Source organism: Dicentrarchus labrax, unplaced genomic scaffold (genome assembly GCF_905237075.1).
Source record: "Dicentrarchus labrax unplaced genomic scaffold, dlabrax2021, whole genome shotgun sequence".
In the NCBI taxonomy this organism is placed as follows: Eukaryota; Metazoa; Chordata; class Actinopteri; family Moronidae; genus Dicentrarchus; species Dicentrarchus labrax.
Genome location: NW_026136721.1, coordinates 27,475,546 through 27,492,663, shown reverse-complemented (window position 1 = coordinate 27,492,663; position 17,118 = coordinate 27,475,546). Strand labels below are relative to the sequence as shown.

At 40.3% G+C, this 17,118-nt stretch overlaps 1 long non-coding RNA gene across 2 annotated transcripts; it reads right to left on the bottom strand.

The window, feature by feature from the left end:
* Positions 1–134: 134 nt before the first annotated feature.
* LOC127354754 (uncharacterized) lies at positions 135–13,913 on the bottom strand. Of its 2 annotated transcripts, none has more exons than XR_007881609.1 (3): positions 13,773–13,913; positions 7,923–8,024; positions 135–292 (listed from the first exon to the last, which is right to left on the bottom strand). It is a non-coding gene; the product is annotated as an uncharacterized LOC127354754 (long non-coding RNA). The 2 variants fall into 2 exon arrangements; XR_007881610.1 differs by lacking the exon at positions 135–292 and adding an exon at positions 7,347–7,631.
* Positions 13,914–17,118: the final 3,205 nt, after the last annotated feature.

Below are 17,118 nucleotides of genomic sequence, written 5' to 3'. Positions count from 1 at the left end.
ACCATACAGGGTTAATTACTACTATAAGTGTCAAATAACAAAAACCTTTCTCCACTGAAGTGATACACAACACTGGTAAAGTCTTTTCAGTTTATTTTTAATTTAATTATTTATTTTTTTTGCGAGTTGCTCAGTCAAGTTCAGGGTTGCCGCGGTGAGTGGGACTAGATTATCTTGAAGACAGGCGGAGGGAAACGTTTCAGAGCGGAGGGAGGCTCCTGGCGTAGGTGACGTCACGGCGCTGGCGACAGAATGTCTGAGTGAGGCGGGAGCGAGCTGCACGTGAATGAATCTGGGAAAACAGTGCGAGGAGAGAGAGAGAGAGAGAGAGAGAGGGGGGGGAGGGAGGGAGAGAGAGAGAGAGAGACAGAGGGACGGGGAGGATGGTGGTGGTGATGATGATTATGTGTAGGAATAGAAAGAAGGCTCCCCAAACTTTTTTAGTTGAAGGATTCCCTCTACTACTACTACTACTACTACACACACTACACACCCACACACACACACACCACACACACTACACACCCACACACCCACACCACACACACTACACACCCACCCACACACACACACACACACACACACACACACACACATCATAACTGCACTTTCATTTCACCACAGACACCTCAGGAGGAGGTTGCTGAGGTTACACAGACTTTATCAGGGTTTATTGCATGTAATGCAGTGTAATCAACAGGTAATATATTCTCAGAAATATAGTTTTGCTTTGATGTTTGTACCGCGCCCATCTTGGTGTTAACACTAACGTTTCTCTACCCCACGACTGAAAAGTGACAACGTCTTTAATGAAGTAGGCTACGCTTACCACTACTTACACTTTCTTTGGTATATTTTCATTTTATACTACTTTATTTGCACTTTACTACATTTCAGATGGACAAATTGCACTTTTTATACCATTACATTAATCTAGTTATAGTTATTTTGTAGATGAATTTACATGCAGAGACTATAATCAGTCTCATGAGCACTCTGGTGAAATGTTAATATTTATCTGTGGATATATTTGTTAAGTTGAGTCGGAGCTAGTCTTCTTTTTATTGTTTTGTGTTTGTCTATAGAGTGCATTAAATTGTTTTATCTACAGTATATATGTGCGTTACAATGTGTTGTGTCAGTGTATTGTATTGTGTAATGTGAGTGTGTATATTTGTATTGTCACCATGACATGACTGTGTGGACCCCAGGAAGAATAGCGACTGTTATACAGAAGCTAATGGGGATCTAAATAAACAAACAAGCATTGTTATGTATTACCCAATAATATATAAGGTAACTGAATTAATGTCCATCTTCACAGCTACAACATTAAGTAAAAGTAGCAATACCTTGTTGTAAAACACTCAATTGCAAATAAAATTCATCTTGTAGGGGGGTGTTTGTACATTGTGGTATTCTACTTAAGTAACAGAACTAAATACTTCTTTTATATAATGGATATTTCACTCAAAGGAACCTGAGAACTGCAAAACCAAGTTATACACAGGGCCCTCACCAGGACAACAAGTTACATATATGCATTTTATTTTCCTTTTCAAACAACTGATTTTATGAATTAACCATTCAGTTATATTATCAGTCAATTTTATCTAATGCTAGGTCTAAATGTTCTCCACACTGCCAGGAATAAAATTGGGGAAATAAAAAATCCATTATTTATTTACTTGTTGGTCTTTACATTGCGTCTGACAAATACCGGAATAGCCTATAACATATCCAACAAGATTTGTTGGCAAATTTCATTACTTTGCTGAAGAGTGTCGGTCATCCTCCCTCTGTGCAGCATAAAACAGCCGCTGCATGCAAATATTAGCATTTTTAAAGTGGCTGACATAAAGCAAATTCTATTTTACATCACAGAAGTTTGCTAATGCAGTTGCTGGGATCAGGACAATGTAAGCACTAAAAATGAAAATCAATTACCATTACTTATGTACTTATGTCCTTATTATGGTTGTATCAGTGGCAAGGCAGCTACTCAAACTATGAAAAAGAGAGACCTTCTCCAGTACTGCAGTAATGGCTGTGACAACTGATGCTGTAATGGCTGTATCTCGCTTTGATTATTCACACATGAAGACTGAATATTGCCATCTAGGAAAACAAATAATGTGTTTCATACATATTCTGAACAAAGAGAGGCTGCTGCTATTTACTTAGAGTGGCCTTGCACTGTTGGGTAGGAACTGAATATGGATGCACTTAGGTGACAGTCTCCATTGTTGAGACATCACACAGCAGGACACCAACCACGGATGGAGAAGGGAAAAGGCCAACAGAGGGGGCAGCTCCTTCGCCGTTCTCTGCTGTCTAACATACTAACTTGTAGTAGATGTCACTAGTGAGCCAACCTTAGGTCACCTGTACTGCTGCTGAAAGAGACACAGTCGGCACCCTGTGAATCTAAAGTATATATAACATTAAATCCTTTCAGGCAGCAAGAGAAGTTCATCTCAACCTGATAGAACGGCAAACACAAGAATGTGGCAGACATCAGACTTTCAAATTCAAACCTTGTGGTCCCGCTGCAGGCTGGAGTCTTGAAGCTCTGTCCACCTCATATATGGCTAAACTTTTTGTGCTACCACTGGCGTAGTTCGACACCTCCGACAACCACATCTGGCAATGTTCATGGGGTTCAAGGCTGGCAAAAGATCATCAACGGCACCAGAGTAACAATAAAAACTGCAGCACCTTTTGGAAATTCACATTGACTAAACTGGGAATTCTCAAGGATTAAACTGTACATCTTCTGGTCTCTTGTGTTCACACTTTTTTTTTATCAACAGACCAAGATGCTTACAACTCTTGGAATAAGATTTTCCCACACAGGTGCATTTAGTGCTAAAGATTTAGAACCAAAGCCACCAAAACTGTCCCAGCAAGTTACCTGTTAGTTCATATAACTTCATGCTTAAAGCTCTTGGTACATTTGTAGAAAAGTGCTGAAAAAGGTGATAATGTCACATGTTTTTCTTTGGTTTGGAATAGTAATGAAAGTATCATAGGCGTTTAAAGCTCTACACAAGTCCATTTAGATTTAAAGGTGGTTAGGCAATTCTGGAGGCCATAATAATATAGTAACGACAGAGCGAATAATGTAACTAACGTTAGCCTTGTTGTGGGCTTGCAAACTGTCGCTACAGTTGCTGCTGCACAGCTATCATGCAGAGAGGAAGAACCAAGAAGACCCTTCCCATCATATCTTTGCAAACTAGAAAGTAAGCTGAAAGTCCATGAGTACGTAATTTAACATTTCCTGACACACAAATCGTAGCTGGAATAACTAGCTAGTGTTGTGTGGCTCAGTCCAATCCACTTTGTTTGGTTCCCAACCACTGAATTTTCTTAAGCACGCACAGAGTGGAAAGCTAGCAGACCTTGAGGAGATCTTTGCTGAATCTGACAAAAAAGTGTATTCGATTAGAACCGCCTTACGTCTGGTCAACATCAGCCATGATTGGATTGTAATGAATTTAAAGAAACAGTGTGTAGGATTTAGTGGCATCTAGTAGTGAAGTAGCAGATTGCAACAAACTGAACACGGCCCACGTCTGTATTTGACCTGGGAATAAGAACGGGCTGTGAAGTGTGTAGGAGAAACTACAGCCGCGAAACTCTCAAAATTACGTGAAATCTTCAGTGTTTGGTTTGTCCGTTCTGGGCTACTGTAGAAACATGGTGCACTCCATGGAAGGCGGTCTGCTTCGTCTGTAGATAAAAACATTCGGAGGTAACAAAAACACAACAATTCCTATTTTCAGTTGATAAACACTCATGAAAACATACCTCTGAATATTATATTCCACTTCTGCCAATAGATCCTCCTAAATGTTACAAACTGGACCTTTAACATCACTGTGGTTTATAACAACAACATTTGTGCACCACTAATCAGCTGCGAGGGTCCCACCATTTGCATTTTAATCATTATCCTGATGCAAAAACTTTTTTTATTTTTTATTTATAAAGCCCAAAACAAAATGTATCTCTGAGCTTAGATTATGTTGTTACACATACTGTTCCCAAAGCTAAGGAATAACATTTCATGGTCAAATTTCATTTTTCATTCCGTCACCTCAATATTTCCTTGGTGGTGAGTCCTGTTCGAATGTCCAGTGCAGACATCACAATCATACCAGAGTGCAGGAAAGACAGATTGCATAATCTAAAAGATGAGCTCGGGCTCTTGAAATAGTCAAATAGTTATCTGCTCCCTCAACCCAAAACAGGACAAGAACTACAAGGCCAACATGTTGCACGTAAAAGGTGCAGACAGGACATTAACATTTGAACCACTTAGTAGTAGGCTCTATTAGGTCAGGGTTCATGAGGAGCGGGAGCCATTTAGAAACTTTGGAGCGCTGCCTGTCTCTAACCAGGCAGAGGAAGAGTGGACTCACGGGTTAGGATTGATTACAACATTATCTCCATAGGCTTCCATGAATTAGCACGGGGTGGAAATGCTTTACGATGACTGACACACGTGTTTAGTTGACACTCCTTCACACATGCAATTCATTTTGCCTTCCGAGGGCTCTTGGCAAGCCCATCAAATTCTTTGCAGCAATGCGAGGCATGGCAGCAGTGCATCAGGCCAGCTCACATTTCAAACGGGTGGCTCATTTGGCGCGGCTTTTTGCAAGTCCTTCTAGAAATAATGTCTGGGGTGGTAATATTTGAATGCTGTCTCTAGGGGCTCTCGGCTTTCCTCTTCTACCTTCATTGCACAGAGACAGAGGATGCACCAATCAGAGTGTGGCACTACCTTAGGTCCTACTAGCTCGCCACTTTGTCATCTTATGGTCAAGGTATGTCTGTTTTTACCCTGTGAGGTTTATCTCAAGCACACTTGATTGATTGCTTCTTCTCACTGATCTTTTAGAGGTTTAATCACCGGCCCTCTCACTAGACAATGCCATACTTCTAATCTAAACCCACTGTGTAAAATGAGACTCCCTTGAGGACCTGCAACCCCCACTCTTACACATGCACACATACAATTCTGTTCACCCCCAGCAAAGAGATTCCCTGGGCTCAGTATGGAGGGTGGTCTGCCCTGGTTTATTGAGTAGAAGTGTTCGAGTCTTGGGAAGGGGAAGCGTCTAACAGCAGCTGTCACAGTCACTTGTCAGATGGGATAGTTAACCCTAGATAGCACAGCTGTCAGTCAAAGCAGCCGCGGCACATTTTGCACAAGGGGGTGGTGACACGATGAACTTCAACCAACTGCTGACACTTGTTCTGGGCTGACACATGGCAGTGCACCTGTATCTCGACCAGCTGTCCCTCACCCTACAGGTGCACTCTCAGAAGCATTTCTTCACTAAGGAGGTGTCCTAATAAAACCTATTGCATTTGATGATATTACCTGTGTTCATGTAAATTTCCTTTTATTTTGTGTAAGTCAAGTGAATTTTGAGACTCTAAATTGCCCTGGGGTATTCTGCTTTAGACCTGCAAAGGACCGGCGTCCAGTCCAGGGTGTTTCCCTTTGATTCATGAATTTGTGTTTGACATGTTATACCTTTGAAGATCCTTTTGAGCTCAGCTCCTGAGGAAAGGCTTGCTAGTACCTGCGAGGTGAGTAATCACATTTTTTTTAAAAGACTACTTTTTTGTCAGTTTTGTCTTCCTGAGACATTAAAAAGAGAATTATTGCGCTCAGATCATAAACTACTTACAACATGCTTTGCCAACTCTGTTTAAGGTCCAGTATGTAACATTTTGGAGGATCTATTGACAGAAATGGAATAAAATATTCATAACCATGTTTCATTAGTGTATAATCACTGAAGTATAGGAATTGTTATGTTTTTGTTATTTTAGAATGAACTATTTATATCTACAGACATTGCGGGTCATCTTCCATGGCCATATTGAACAATCATGTTTCTACAGTGGCTTTTATTGCCTTTAATCGATAGTGACAACTGAAGAGTGACAGGAAAGGTGGGCAGAGACAGAGGGGGTGACACACAGAAAAGGCCCTCAGGTTGGATTTGAATCATAGGCCACTGCAGCAAGGACTCAGCCTTGGTACATGGGGCACCATTTCTCTACCAGGTGAGCGATCCTGGCACTCCAGAATTGGTGTTTTACGCGTGTTTTACAACCACATTAGTCTCTCCTTTGTGCTTGGAAGGGGAGGGTGAAATGAGGGAGTTTGGATCTGCAACTGCACTGCTAGATGGCACTAAATCCTTCACACTGGACTTTTAATTATTGGTGCACTAATACCAACCAAATTAAAAATGTAAGTTAAATGGTATCAAGATTCAAGAAGTTACTGCTCCTAGCCAAGTTTTTTTTAAGTATAATATGTTAGTGAGTGTTAGAAGTGCAGGCAATTTTGTTACCAAGTTTTTATGTTAGGCTTAGCTAACTGGCTACTGGCTGCAGCTTCATATTTAGGTTACAAACATATAGGTGGTATCAATTTTCTCTCATCTAACTCTCGGCAAGAAAGCAAATACTCATATTTCCCAAAAGGTCAAACCATTACTTTAAAACAATTATCAGGAGCAGATAGAGGTGTCAAGAAACACATATCAACAAATAACACAACATCAAGTAAAGTCATGACATTTACATGATCTACCTCCTCCTGATGATGGTTTTAAAGTAAAACTGAAAGCTTGAAGCTGCAAATATTCCTCTGTCCTTGTTCTAAATATCAGTGGATCCCCCCGGTACAGGATGATTTGTTGCACTTTTAAATGTGAAAACATTGGTAAAATAATCATAAACATTGTTAAACATAAACCTTAAGCACATAGATTATCCACTGCTGGTAGTGCGGCTCTCTGCGAAATTGAAACACTAAATTTACAGCCAAGCCATTGATTTCCCGTGGGAGAATGTCCTGTGGAAACAAGTCAATCCACATCTCAGCTTTTGAACAGTTAGACTGATAGCCCTATCTCTGTGAACAATGTTTGTTCACAGAGATATTTGATTTTGTTTCCTTAAAGTTTTGATGTCAATCATTTAAAGTTATAGAGTGTAAAAAAAGATATAGTTTAACATTAAAAAACTCAGCAGATCAGCTGAATGAGGATGGGTGTGGGTGTGGTTGGATTGGTGGATTTAAGTGTCCTGGCAGACAACTGCCGTGCTTAAAGGTATGTGACATCACCTTTTTCTAATTGAAACCAGTGAGGACAGGACGAACAAAAACACAAATACTGAACAGAAATAGTGTGAAATAATCAGAATGGCTAAAACTTCAGCAGAAAACTGTATTTATGTAGGACATAGCCTACAGATAGAGGCAGAGTCTTCGCAGTATTTAGCATTTAAAGTGTCTGAAGAACAATAGTGAGTCACAAAAGGTTGATTAATTCTCTTAACCCAAGATTGACATGCTAGCATTATTCCTCTGAGCTTTCAACCTCACCTCGTCTTTTTTGTCAAATAACAAGGTCAAGAATAAACTTTTGCACCTAATAAAAGATTTAATTCCCCTTGCATGTTTTACAGTGGATTGGACATCTTGTGATAGATCATCATTGGAGTGAGCAGATAAGCTGAAGAATGTCAGGGTCACAGTTTTCAGCAGCGCAGTGTTTTGCAGGATCTTCTTGCCAAAGGTATTTCGATATTGCCTGGAACAATTTACAGGAAAATAGTCTCTGAAATGTCCTCGTCAATCAAAGTGCATAAATGAGTACACGTTCAGTATACGAGACACACAAACTTTTAACTAGTCTTCTTGTTTCTGACCTATTTCGAGACACCAGTTAGAGCTACAGTACATGAGGACTGATCACAAATATTTTCCCTGAGATCACACAAGAAAGCTCTCCCCAGTGTAGTGTCTTGCATCAGATTCAAACCTCCTGCTAACCAGATCATCAAGCAGATGTTCCCTCTGTACTCCCAGGCTGAGGTCATACCTCAGGAGAGAAGGGGGTCTGTACATCTGGAGCTGGCTGGAGCATTGTAAGTGATAGCCATCATGACATCACCTCTTCCTGGTTTGGCCTCCAAAGACAGATCTGCAGGGCAAAAATAGACCGCTCCTCAAACAAAGCTGATGACTGATTGTTTGCAGCAAAAATTATTACGCTAGTGGATAAACCAAGAGGACATTTGAGGTCAAATGTCACAGAGAAAGGGGAAGAGCTGTAAATGAAAAATTATGTTTTATATAATTCTGTTAAACTGATTCAATATTTCAGATATTTGTTTTTAATGTATAACACATAGGTACACATTATTTAATTGTGATGTGGGACTAATTCATTGTTGAATGTTTCTGGAGAGAGGTTTTTTATAATATGTTACGTGTGAGGTGTGCATACCCTAGATTATATCCTTTGATTTTTTCCCCCCAGCAGAATGTAACTTAAGAAAAAGAAATAAGAAAGTAATTTTCTTATGTTTATTGCAATCAAAAGAATTTCCAATAGCCACATTTTGGAAATCAAAATAAGTGTCTTTTTTTCTTATTGGCCTTGCTAGCCACATTCTCTCAGTCAGTCTGTCCACCAATTTGGTCCAGACTGAATTATTTCAACAACTATCCAGTGAATTACCATTGAATTCCCAGAGAAAACATTTCAATAAGTCTGGTGATCCCTTCAGCTTTCATCAAGCGCCATCATTGGGTCAAATTATGTATTTGTCCAATACTTTGGTTTATGACCAAATACTTTCCCATCATCTTTTCGCATCAGCCTCAGCTATACTTTGTGTTTAATACTGTTTAGTAAATGTTACTGTCAGCTGATGGTAAACATGGTAAACATTATATCTGCTAAATATTAGCATATTAGCATTGTCAGTATGCCTTAGAAGTAGTATCGTTGACTGTGCTTTGGTTTGAGTGCACCCTTTGATTTGTTTTCATGCTCATATTAAAATATATTTGTTTAAATATGTTGAAAATGTGTTTTTAAAAAGGAGAAAAGCTGGGATTCTGGTCATTCACAGAAAAGACATGAAATAAAAATGGTTTTGGACGGCAGTGCTCATAAATACATAACAATGGGACACTATGTTTGTCTAACTCAATGGGTGGTGAGGTGGCATTTGCTCTACTGCGGTATCATGACACCATATGAAATGAATGTTGCCACCGCATTGCAACTGTAGCTGCAAATCACTTGCTAAAAATGTAACATGATTTTAAACCGTTTTTTCTGAGCCAATGCTCGCTTGTAACCATAACAACAGCAGGTCACAGAGCAGTAAATGAAGCAAAGCGTACACACAGCCAACCTGGGAATTCCCCCCCTCACATGGGGGACAGAAACTGTACCCAGACACTGTGATGATGTCACCAATCTATAATTGATGCCTGTGGTTACTGCTGTCATGTGACCAGGACAGATGTGTACGTGTGTTTAACAGGGACTGGAGGGGGTTGATATGTTTTATAGCAACTTGAACAGGATCAGACATTTACGGAACAAGCTCACTTAACTGCCCAACCTTATTAGATGATCCTCCGTCTCGACTCCCATTTAATTCATTCCAGAGTAAACTAACCAAGGCTTTACTCATGTGTGAGCGTGGTGTCATGTGTTGCTTTCAGCCAGATAAGTGCATCGCCCGTCTCCTTTACCCACCCCCCACCCCTCCTACCATCTTCAGTTTAAAGACTCGGCCCTCGGTGGGTTGGGGAGGGGGCATCGATCATGACTGTTTACAACAGTCCTTCCTCTCAAGCCCAATTAGCTGATCCACCTTGATTTGACCTGCTCTTTATGAGCTCTGAGCATTTTTTCCCCTGTCTCAGGTGTGCAGGATGCTGAACGCCATCTCCTTCTCTCCACAATAAAAGAAATATTGTCCTCATCAGAAGAAAGCTTGTCATGTTAACCAGTGACAGTTACACTTGTCACCAAGCCCCTGACCTAAACAAATAGGATGCATTATGTTTTAACAGAAAAACAAAGCCATATCTAAATCTATAAATGTATTTTTACCTCTTAGGACATTGATTTTATACAGTCCTATTTATATTTCACTTATACAATTCCAAATGCACACAACATACAGGGAACTGTGTAAGAAATATACCAAGAAAGACAGAAGACACAGTAAGTGAATCAGAGGCCAATTCAAAAGCTTGATATTCCTGATATTCTGGAAAATGAGAGGTGATAACTTTCTGTGTAGGGTTATGTAGAAGACACCTATAATTGTTGTGTAGTCCTAAACAACAGTGCATTTTTTAACATACATAACAGTAACATTGAATCCTTTAAGGGTCCATGATTATGTTACCAAATCATGATTTTCCTTGGTTGACTACATAATCAGTCATAATCAAACATAAATACAAACTATCAGTAATCACAACAAGAGCTTGTATTTGCATAATGTTTTAATGAAACAAATTTTTTATGCATAAATCAAGAAATATGTGAAACACAGGCAGAACTGCCCACTGGTGCAAAACTGCAGCAAATCTTAAAGTAGGTTCTTAGCGCCATCTATTGGTAAAAAGCTGTCAGTGACACAGTGCACCAAGTAGCTTTATGTAATGGCACATAATATTTCCAATGCTGGAAATTAACTAAAAATGTTCTCAAATATCCACCTTCATAAAATGTATAGAAATAGCTGGAACAAGCAACTTAAATGCATTATTTATTTATAAACTGGTAAATTCTGGATTTACTACTACTGGATCTACTCAACTCACATGAGAAAAAAAAACAAAACACTTGTTTGAAATGCTCCTCAAAGTGACACAGAGTAATGAGTTATAATATCCTGACATTATTTCTCTTTTATGGGAAAAATGGTTGGACCCCTGGATTCAGAAAGCAGCACAGTCAGATCTGAGAGACAAACTATTATAACTGGAAACAGATCAGAAACTCAGGAAGGTCCAATCCTCTAAAAATCACTCAGTAATAACAGGGATATTCTATGTTTATACATTTTTAAGGGAATGGAAGCATCAACTGTGCTACTACTACGTCATTTTACCCACAACTGAATGGTCAAGATAACTCTTCTGTTGTTAATCATCATTGCTGATTCTAAAATGTGATGCTGTAATGCAAATTAAGGAAAAATAAAAATGCAAAAGATTTAGACAGTTTTGAATTTTTGCAAAAATGTACTTACTCAAATTTAATTCCTGAATGACGTGAAAGAATTTCCATAATTTATAAATCTGGTGATTGTAATGTTGCCTGTTTGAAGGGTGACGGGTTTATTTGGTGAATGTGTAATTTGTGGACCACATCTGCAAGCACTGACAATATTTGTTTAAAACGGCCAAATTAGATGGATGAAAGACTAAAAGCTCACAATAATGATGAATGAGTCATATAAAATACATATTTGCATGATACATTTGCCTTTTAAAGCCCTGAAGCATGCTTTTATTGCTCAACGCTATGTTATCTGTGCTACACTATCTGTGAGTCCATGTCACAGAGTCATTTGTGATATCCAACACTTTGGGTTGGTGGCTTGAAGATGGCCACAGCTTGGGCGGCTGTGGCACAGAGGTAGAGCGGGTCGTCTACTAATTGGAAGGTTGTTGGTTTCAAAGTATCCTTAAGCAATACTGAACCCCAAATTGTTCCTGATGCAGTGTCATCGATGTGTGGAAGTGGTGAATAAACGTAGTGTAAAAGTGCTTTGAGTGGAAGACTAGAAAGGTAACATACAAATACAGGTTACCAAGATGCCTTATGACAGTATAAAAACATCCCCCTCAACTCCTTTGTTGCCTGTACTTGCCTATCTGGGGATAAATTACCAACATCACTTTTTAGTGTAGTGTCTAAGTGTTATTATCAGAGAGCAGACACCATATAAGACAAAACAGTAGGTTGTCTTGTTCTCTATACATCATATTTTTCCAGGTTGGGTTTCTGTTTTCCAGATGAGTTTCAAATTCAGACCAGTTGGGGGGTTAACGGATGACTGAAGTTGTTGAAATTCACCCCTGGTCCCACTTAAAATCTTTGTATATTTAATGAAGATCGCTATTTATTATAGCTGTGTGTATGTGTGTCTTTTTTAATTTTTCCAATTTTTTTCATCTTTACCTTTGTGTGCTGAGGTCCACAACATACTCTACATAAAACATCCATTTTAACTCTGCATGTTTTCACATCCTGGATCCAAAAGTGTATGTATAATATAATAGTACTGATTGAATAATAGTATTGATAACTCAAAATGTACTTTTTTGAGCACTACAAAGATGGACTTTGCTACACGCCTGAAAGATTGGTTTTGTTTGCACATCTTTTGCTCCTCCATAAGATGTCAGTGTTGCACTGCAAACAGTTACCATCCCCCAAGAAGTCCTGTCAAAGGAGCCTTTGAAAGTCTCTTGGCAGCACCTGACTCACAGCTAAACACTGGTGCATTTGGATGGAAAATCAGACTCTCACTCAGGCCTCAAGAAACATTCCATGTCAAATTATTTAAACTTTTCCGTCAAAATAGACTAAATTTTTTCGAGAACCTTTTTAAACTGAAATGGTTTGCCAGTAATTCATGGAGCTAACATGGAGGCCAGTGTTGATTTCTATGGTGCCAAAATAGACAGAGTAAAGCCTAAAGTAAAACAATATCTCAACCAATGGTTCATAACATCTCAGCGATGGGACAGACTGCCAGCAGTGGTTGCAGTGCGGTCAGGTTGAGGTGAGGTTTTGGGGTTGTCGGTTCCTCCTCAAGTTTAGCTTAAGTGGAAATTGAGGTTCGGTTTGGCCTGGCTTGTGTGGGTTTAGAAATGGAGCGGGAAATGGGGAAGTTTCTCAAGCAACCCACTGTTCCTTTGCATTGTCAAAAGATAGATCAACAATCAACAAAACATCAAAATATTTGTGTCTAAATAGTGTAAATGTAGAAAACAGCATGCTGTCAGAACTGTTAAGTTGGACAACAAATCAAGCATATGAACATGCAATTTGAGCACTGCAGTCATAAAACGATTTCCACCCATTGAAATTTTTAGCGGAACCCGCTGCTTTCATTTCTCAGTTCCACTCTGAAAATTTAGAGTGTGTCCCCATGGGCAGGGTGGGGTGGCGGCTAGGCAGAGTGAATGGGAAGGTATTACACAGCATGACTACAGTCCGTCTCTGTGTCTACGTCTATGTTCCCCGACTGCTGCCCTTGTGAGCTCACCGGCCACTGACAGGGAATTGGCTGCAGTCTGCTCTCACTGAGTGATTCCCCAGCGGGACAACCTGCCAAGCAGTGAGCTTGCCAGCAACCCTCTCATACATTCCTCAACAGAGCGGCCACTGCCAGCCCGGCCAGTCTGGGTGGGTGCCACCCAGTGCTTCCTTAGCTGCCCCAGACACCTGAACTAGCACAGGAGTGGAGGAGAAAGAGAGAGAAACAGGGATAGCTGGAAGGGTGCATGGTGGGAGTGAGAGCTATGTTGAATAGCCAGCAAACAGCCACTGCAGCTGTTGTGGACTTTTCCACAACGATTCCACTGTTCCAGCTTCCAGTAGAGCACTAATTAAAACTGTGCCCATCCCTCTTCTTGCCAGATCTTTCCTTACATACATATATGCACACACGCTCTCTATCATACATACACATCCCAGCCCTCCAACCGCATCCAGCATGTTTTAATTAAGTTACTGAACACCCTTTGCTGTGAACAAAATTAACCACTTCTGTTGTTTTCTCTCACTGATTTACAGCTGCAACAAATATTTTTGACCACTTGGGGGCAGCAGAAAGAGTTGTAAACACAACACTGACATATTTTCAGCTCATGAAGTTTGTTATGGTCAACTGGTTACCTTATTTACACATTCAGCAGATATATGTGTCCTGCTTTTGGCCATCTGATGAATCCAATAATCTTCTTTTAGTTAAGTTTTTGATTTCCACCAACATCCTGAGAAAAATATCTGCCGCTTTAGCTGCTTAATGCTCCACAATGTTCTCTAACTGGTTGCTATCTTTGGTTCTGGGCAAATGTTTTTCACCTACTGAGTTTCGTAATGTTGAAATGAGATAAGAGCGACACAGTGGGCAGTGGTGTTTCCTAGTATAGCCTACCAAATGAGCAAAAATGTTGGCAAACCTCTAAAAACTCCTCGGTCTGGATACAAACACCGGCTGCAAAAAGTGCCAACCTGTCCTGATGCTGTGCCTAGGTTTTGTGCTCTGGACTAAAGGATCATGTAATTGCAAAAAGTAGTATTTTCATCTTTAATTCATCATTCATTTAGTTTTTTGGATTCATTTCTTAATTAATCTTAAACCAGAACCCAGAATGGTGACATCTTCAAATCATTTGTTTTGACCGACTAAACCCAAATCTATTCTTTTAAAAATTATATAAAACTGAGAAAAGCAACAAATCCTCCCATTTGATGAGCTTGAATCTGCAAATATTTGACATTTTTGGTTGATAAATGACAAACGATCAATCAATTATCAAAACTGCTAAGAAATCAACTGTTCATGACTACTCATTTCAGAAAGGGAAGTCTTCTCTCCGTACCTTGGAGGACACACATGTTGTAAAAGAACAGAAATATATTGCTTTTCTTAGTGGTTGGGCCCTAATTGCTGCACAAAAGAATAATGAAGTGTGTTGGCTTCCAAGAGAAACCTTTGGTCCCAGCCACTTCCCTTCACCTTCTCCAGAGTGGGCATTCCTATATAGATTAGCTGGAAATCTTTCCTGTTCTATTGAGGATAATCCCCCGAACAAGGCTGCTCGGCTCTCATATTAAGAATGATTTAGGCACAGTGAATTCCGGTCAGGTCAAGTCTCCACTTTCATGTTGTGATGTGGCTGTTCCAGTTGTTATACGTACCTTGTGGAGAGAATAGGAGCGGACAGAAGAAAGGAGAGGAAAAGAGGGCAGCTTTTTTTTTTTTACTGTTCAAACAGAGTTCAAAGTCATCATGTGGATTTGAAACATGAATTAAGGTCACTGATACAGGACAGCTCAGTCCATTTGAAAGAAAGCGAGTGTGTGTGTGGGTGTGTGTGTAGCTTGAACATGAGTGTCTGGGAGTTAACTTTTTAAGACGTTTGAGGTCTTACGGATATTTCCACATCAGGTTTTCCTTCAGCCTCACACACACTACCCACCACATAGCAGAACATTCATCAGGAGTGTATTAGCATGAATGAGAGTTACAAGGAAGCACGGGTGCACATGGGCTTTTTTTTCCTCCCGGGGTCACACAGAAGAGAGTGACTCACATGTATTTACTCCACATAATGTGATTTAAAAGTGACTGAGAGGACAGTGCTGCCTTTAAGATAACAGGAAGCTTTAATTATCCCCGTAGCAAAATTGAGTACAGAGGGTTAGTTAAGCTGCTGTGATGTGATTCTATTTTCATTTCTAAACTGAAACAAATGAACCCAGTTCATTTCTTTTTGTCCTTTCTGGCACAGATTCATGAATACTGGGGAATGATTTTTGGCAACAGAACCAATAAGATCAGCTTTATTTAGTTCAGCTCATTTTAGTCAAATTCAATAGTGTATAAAAGAAATCTGGGAAGATTGCTGTAGGCAGTGAACTGTCACACTCTCTTTACTGCAGATTTTGTAGGCAAGGGCAAGCAAGAAAAAAATGGCTCCCTAACAAGATTTATAATTTTACGCCAAGGGTTCAAGCTTTGGCTCATTCCCCCTGAGTAGGACTGGTCAGCAGCATCTATAATTTTAATTCATTCATGGAAACACTGCACTGTGTTCCTCTTTATAGTGATTGTGTGTCAGAGGAGATGTGGGTCCAATAAGAACATAATACCAGAATTAGCCGTGGAAAAGCCTCCTCTGATGGAGCACGGGGAGAAAAGACTGGCTTATTTCAAGCTAAAGTGAAAAGGACAGTATGGGCAAGACAGGGGTTTTAGTGGTTTTACAGTTCAGTGGTGGTGTTTGAAAGCATGGTCTTTCAGCAACGTGGGTGGCACAGTTGTTCCTAGCATCTCTGCTATTGTATTGTCATTGGCTCTATGCACTTGTCAGCATCATTGCTCACTTTCTCAGGATAAATGTTGATTTTGCTTTATATAAGGAAAGCCGAGTTAGCAGCGCTTTGATTCGTGAAATTGCCATGGCCTTGGTGTGAGAGCTTGTGTCACTGCAGATGTCCAAATTCCTCTGACATGTTTATTGTTTTCTTTTATTTTGCGGAGGCCGTTCTGCACGGCTCGAGCGCCACTGTTCCTGTAGCTACTCCTCCATGCGAAATCTTGTGTGTCGTGTAAACAGAGAACCAGAAAATAACAAGCACAAGAAAAGGGAAAATTTCCACCCCAGCGTCGTCCTCCTTTTTCTCCCTAGCCCCCTTCAGTGTACCCACCACTTGTTGTCCTTTATTTGTGGCCTAAGTGCTTTGGCATTAAATCTTATTATTTTTTGGTAAATAAACCAGTTTCTGGTAGGAATTACACACAACTTGGTGTGAGGTCCTTTTCAGAAAGGGGCCTGGATCCTTTTATCTAAAATGTTTTCTATTTCTGCTTTTGTAAGACACTTTTGACTGCTTTGAAAGAGAGAAACAAGGTTTTTCTTGCGTTTCTGGGAGTGAGGTTGGGGATTTTTCTCAGCATTGTGGTGAGATTTATTCGAAGAGGCTGCATTTTTTCCTGATTTCCCTCTTTGTTCTCTGTAAGTAGTTCCAGGTCCCCCCTCACACACATACACACTCATCTGTGTGTGTAAACGTGCACGAGGCTCTGTGATTTTGCACATGGGTGTATGTGTGTGTGTGTGTGTGTGTGTGTGTGTGTGTGTGTGTGGAGCACATGTGTGAATGTGTGTGTGTAAGGGTGAGGCGGGGACTTGATGTGACACCTGCTGTTGGGATGAATAGGGTCAGTGGCAGGGCCCTTCAGCAGGCAGCAGCTGCTTGTTCTCACTGCAAGCCTGACTCTCTCAGCGTTCCAAAGCCTTCCAGGACTGCAACTGAGGCCCTGACATAACACATAGTGCCCCCTACCACCATCCCCTATCATTACAGTTATTATCTTTATTATCTAAGTATTGCAATTCCCCCTCTCCCAGGGTCACGATCTTAATCGTTCGGAAGGAAACGTAAAATTGACCTGAGGAAAACATCAAAAACGAACTTCAATTTCCATTCTTGCGCTCTCTGAATGCAGGAA